The sequence below is a fragment of the Rattus norvegicus genome, chromosome Y, assembly GCF_021556685.1.
Source record: "Rattus norvegicus strain SHRSP/BbbUtx chromosome Y, alternate assembly SHRSP_T2T, whole genome shotgun sequence".
Taxonomy (NCBI): Eukaryota; Metazoa; Chordata; class Mammalia; order Rodentia; family Muridae; genus Rattus; species Rattus norvegicus.
This window is the reverse complement of record NC_141555.1, coordinates 74,081,165-74,087,058: the sequence shown is the minus strand read 5'-3', so window position 1 is coordinate 74,087,058 and position 5,894 is coordinate 74,081,165.

Below are 5,894 nucleotides of genomic sequence, written 5' to 3'. Positions count from 1 at the left end.
CAGCACAGTCGCCCTGACACCTAAATCAGAAAACGACTCAACAAAGAAAGAATTTCAGATGAATTTCCCTTAAGAATATTGGTGGAAAAAATACTAGGTAAAATGCTAGGAAAAAAAATACAAGAACATATGAATCGGCCAACCAGTGCCATCAAGTAGGCTCATCTCAGGAGGACCTGAGGCTGTAGGAATGGTTAAGTCTATGAAAACCCATCAAAGTGATCCTCCATATAAGCAAACTGAACTGTAAAGACTTATTCTGTCCTCAGCATTTCACATAAACTTGTGAGCTCCACTTGGAGTTAACTTCGTTGAAGTTACATATCATGCAATATATATATTATATATAGATAGATGGATAGATATAGATATAATATATATGTATATGTGTGTGTTTACATATATAAATTATTATTATAATAAATTAATATATTAAATTGTCATATTCTAACATAATAACCTAATTAATATTAATATATTATATTAACATATTAAATTATATATCAGCAATATGATAATATATAATTAATATATATTATATTAATATATTAAATTAATATATATTGATATCATGGTAAAATATAATTAAGTTTAATATATTGTTAGTATATTAAATTATTATATAGTAATAATACTATACCTCTTTTACCCTCTTCTGACCCTCTATCTAACCCTACCCTCAACACTCCAGTACCAACTTTCCCCTCTGGCTACCTGTCATAGGTTCTAGCATTTACTGAACAGTTAAAATGGGGAGATTTATATGCGATCTCCTGAGTCCATGATTGAGGTGTAGTAAGGGCAACCTCCTTTGAGGAAGCAGATAAATATCAGGATACAAATACCATTTCCTGGTGTAAGATCATCTCCGTATAATGACTTTAAATATCTATCCAGTGGACTCTGAGAAAATGCGGAATATTCTTCCAAAAGATTCAGCTATACTACTCCTGGCCTTATATCTGAAAAGACTTCTGCCATACCACTAGGGCATGTGCTCCATCATGTTCCTAGCTGCATTCTTCATAATGAGCAGAAAATAGAAATAACCCAGATGCTCCTCAACCAAGGAAAGGCTACCGAAAATGTGGTTCATTTACACAATGAAATACTATGCAGCAATGAAAAATTGTGAAGCTTCGGTCAAGTAGATGGAATGAGAAAGTATTGTTCTGAATGGGGTAACTGAGACCCAAAATAACTTGTAGATATTCACTTAAAAGAGGGTATAAGCCATAAAGTATAGAATTCACAGACTATTATCTATGGAAACAAAGAGGCTAAACAAGATGAAAGGCCGAAGAAAATGCTTGAAATCCACACAGAAGGAGGAATAAAATAAGGAGAGGAGGCAGATGGAAGGAAAGGATTGGGTGGCTGAGGGGATGGGAAGGGATATGGGGTTTGAGAATCATTTCTTGGAAGAGACGGGCAAGAGGGACAGAGGGCCAAGAGAATAGACTGAAATCAGTGACTGTCCAGGGTGGGCGCTATCTCTATGCTTTGCCAGCAATCTGGGATGGGTGAGGCTACCTCGCCATCCATGAGGGTGACTTTAGCTGAGACTCATAGCAGTGGGGATACAGATACTGAAATGGTCACTTTCCGTACCCACAGAGGACTCAAGGTGGAATGATAAGGACACAAACCCACTCCCAAAATTTTGACCCAGGATTTGTCCTCTCTATAAGGGACACAGGGACGGAGATGGAAGAGGAAATGAGGGAATGTCCAAAGGATAAGTGGATGAATGGGAGTCTTATCCTATGGGCATACGGCAAACCCTAAAATTATTAATGGCCCTTTCTTATGTTTACAGAAGGGTGGGTAGCATTATTGTCCTCTGCAAGGCTCCACCGAGAAGCCAACTGACACAGAAGCAGAGGCGCACGGCCAAATATCCGATGGAGCTCAGTGAGTCTCACTGAAGAGCTGAGAGAGGCAGAGGAGCACAATGGTCTTCACGTGGGGTCACTAAACCCGTCGCCTGTCTGTGGATCCTGTTCTCCTACCCGGGCTGCGTTTTCAGGACCTGGTGGGAGACGATGAATCTAGTCCTGCAGAGACTTGATGTGCCAGGGGAGAGGGTGCACCCAGAGGGGTTCTCCACTCTCTCAGAGAAGAAGGGGACAGTATAGAGGGAGGGACTGAAAATGGTGGGAGCCTGGAGGAGTGTGGTGCCAGGGCAGCATTCAGAATGTTACCTGGTGAATAGATACAACATTCTAGCAATGTTCGCAGGCATGACATCACGGGGACTGGGGCATGACATCATGGAGGTGGGGCAGGACATCGTTGAGGTAGGGCATGACATACTGGGAGTGGGTCATGACATCATGCGTGTTGGGGAATGATATCAAAGTGTTGGGGGCATGATATCATGAAGCTTCAGGGAAAATAGATGAAACTAGATTTAAAAAAAAAAAACAGCCCGAGGGGGAAATGAGACCTAGAGACACAAACATGGCATAATTTTTCCTATGCATGGTATAAACTGTGAGATAAACCTAATTCTATCTACAATCCACAAGATCAGAGAGGACACAGGAAAGGAGAAGGCCCGTGAGGGGGAAAGCATCGACCTCTCTGAAAGGAAAACTGGAGCAGATTCTGTGGGTGAGTGCGGACCTCTGTAGACAGGAGCTGAAGTTAGGTGGGGACGATGGAGGGATAGCACGGTGCAGGGAGAACCGGCCAGAATTAGGGGACATACGGGTTAATGCAGAATTGGAAGGATGCACTGGTTTATTCATGGCAGTTGGGGGAAACCTCCTGAGTATTTAATCTGATAGAGAACGCAGAGTCCAAACCTTCAATTTTTTAAATCAAGCAAGTAGGTCCTCAGGGTTGGGGACGGGGCACATTCAGTAGAGACGGTTTCTGAGGAAGTCAAATGGTGATCCCTGAACAACAGACCGATGCTGGGACAGAGATTATAAAAGCTCAAGGAAATGAGGCCTTCCTGGTATCTTAAGCCTCCCTCGATGTAAATGCACCTGAAAACCCCTTCCTCCTCTCCAAGATTTCTCTAGGTCTTGTTCAACCTGAGTAAAATATATGCACACAGCGTGTCCCTGAATACCTTCTAACAGAGTTGTGACACTGAATACCTTGTAGCAACCCCCAACTCACTTGCAGGCTGACCAATATTCTGTTGAGCGACTGGTTCCAGAGGCCGCTTCATCCTTTTGCACCTGGACACTCTAGGAAGCATACATCAGAGATGTGTGTGTGTGTGTGTGTGTGTGTGTGTGTGTGTGTCTGTGTGTCTGTGTGTCTGTGTGTTTGTGTGTGTATTTTTATGTGTGAGTGTTTGTATGTGTGTGTGTCTTTATGAGACTCTCTGTGTGTATGTGTGTGTGTATGTGTGTGTATATGTGTGTGTCTGTGTGTGTGTGTCTGTGGGTGTGTATTTTTATGTGTATGAGTGTTTGTATGTGTGTGTGTCTGTGTGTGTCTCTCTGTATGTTTGTGTGTATATGTGTGTATATGTTTGTGTCTGTGTGTGTATTTTTATGTGTGTGCATGTTTGTATGTGTGTGTCTGTGTGTGTATGTGTGTATGTGTGTGTCTCTATGTGTCTCTGTGTGTGTGTGTCTCTAAGTGTGTGTCTGTCTGTTTGTCTGTCTGTGCCTCTCTGTGTGTGTCTTTTTGTATGTGTGTGTGTCTGTGTATGTTTGTTTGCAAGTGTGTGTGTGTGCATGTGTGTTTGTGTGTGTTTGTTTATGTGTGTGTGTGTGTGTGTTAGTCATGCACAAGCTAACGATCCTCACAAGACTGTCTGGATTGCTTTTCTTTTTGAAGGTTGGCAAATCTTTCTCTATTCTGAAGAAAAGACCACCCTGGTTCTCAACTCTCTCTCTGAAGTGATGACAGGTTGAGGGATTTTCATTTATGAGGAGTCTGTCCTAGTGAAAATTGCTTTCATCGATACAGTAAACCTTGAAAAACACATCTCAAGATTTACTTTCCTTAGTCTGTGATCCCTTGAGGGGATTATTCTATTATTATTATTATTATTATTATTATTATTATTATTATTATTATCATTATCATCATCATCATCATCAACAACACAACAACAACAACATCATCATCATCATTGTATATTACTATTATTATTATTATTATTATTATTATTATTATTATTATTATCATTATCATTATCATCATCATCATCAACACACAACAACAACATCATCATCATCATCATCATTGTATATTACTATTACTTTTATTATTATTATTATTATTATTATTATTATTATTATTATTATTATTCCAGAATTATTCCATTATATTATTGTTTGTGCTGTTACCAGTGTGCTAATGTTCACTGATGGCAGGAAGATTTTGTTTCATGTGGGTCCCATTGAACGGCCATGTTTTGGTTCTTGAAACTGAAAGTTTTATTTACATATTCCCAATAGCAAATACATGCAAGTACAGAAAGTTCCTTGGTCTTCTACATGAGAGTGACACCCTCACGTAATCCTCTGATCTATTTGAGAAACAGAATTTAGACAAGCAATGGAAAGGTTCGTGACCAAAATCCAAGTTAGGGAGAAATAAGACAGTTTTTCACAATTTTTCAGGCTTTGGGGATTGGTAGACATTAAATAATCATCTTTTCATGCATAGCAGGATAAGTCAAAATTATTAAATAATAGTAGTCAGAAAATTTTAACAACATATGTATGCTGGCTAACTTAAATTCCCCTATTTCATCTCTAGAACATTTTATATTCTCTTTCAGGTTCTTCTTGATATTCTTTGAAGACATGAGAACCGGTATGTGTTTATCTGTACACATTCATAAAGCATGGCTATCGCTCTAGTGATGGACAGATAACACGAATGTCTAGAGACAAACTGAGTTTCTTTCCAAAGGAATAAATCTTGATGTTCACGGAGGCAGTTTTGGTCTTAGGTGCAGATGTTTAAAATCCCCTGAGAATGCTTCCTACAGCTACCGTTTCCTATATGTGGTAATATCCTAGGATGTGTGTTTGTGCTCTGCATTTTTTTCAAGATCTACACGAACGTTTCGAATGTGTATACTAGTTGGAGATGTTGTCTTTTATCTTTTCTATCAATGTATTTTGGGTTGTAGACTCTCAGGCATTTTATGATCGATCTCTCACAGCAGGGGCTGTAAATGAGGTGAGTCTTCATGAGGAATAAAGGAAAGAAGACAGGTAAGGTAATAGAGAACTCCCTGATGTATTTATCCCCTGTGAATCTGAGATGACTGTTTGACTGTTGTCATCAATATATATATATATATATATATATATATAACTTTACAACAAAGTACACTCACATGAGTTTAAACCTTTGTACTTTTCATTGGGCAAATATTTGCAATAAGAGAGCTTTCAAAGTAAGAGAGTAATAAAGTTGTGTGATGTGTGTAACACTTTTAACTCATTCCCTTGTATAACTTAATAGAATATAGAAATGGTTTTCCTTCATGTTGGAAGTAATAAAGACAGTTTCTTTTCTCACAATATATGTAGTAATTGTTGCCTCTATAAAATTTAATATGTTCATATCTTGCCTAAACATCCACCACAATTCCTTATGGGATGCTTCCTATACTTACTCAGTGTATTTTCCTAAATATTGACTTTAAAATGGATTTAGCAGAATAGATATTGAGGCGGATGGAGGGAGGGAGGAAACTGAATGGGAGGGGAGGAGAGAAGGGAATGGGTAGGAGGAATTAGGTACAGTTGGTTTGGAGGAATTAGGTATAGGGAATGCAGGGAAGAGGGAATGGAAATCAGAAGTGTGGAGTGGGCATCTCTAGGAAGTGCCAGAGACCTGGGAAAGGCGAATAACCAAGATGTCTATTGGTGTGACTCTAGCAGTGGGGATACAGATCCTTAATT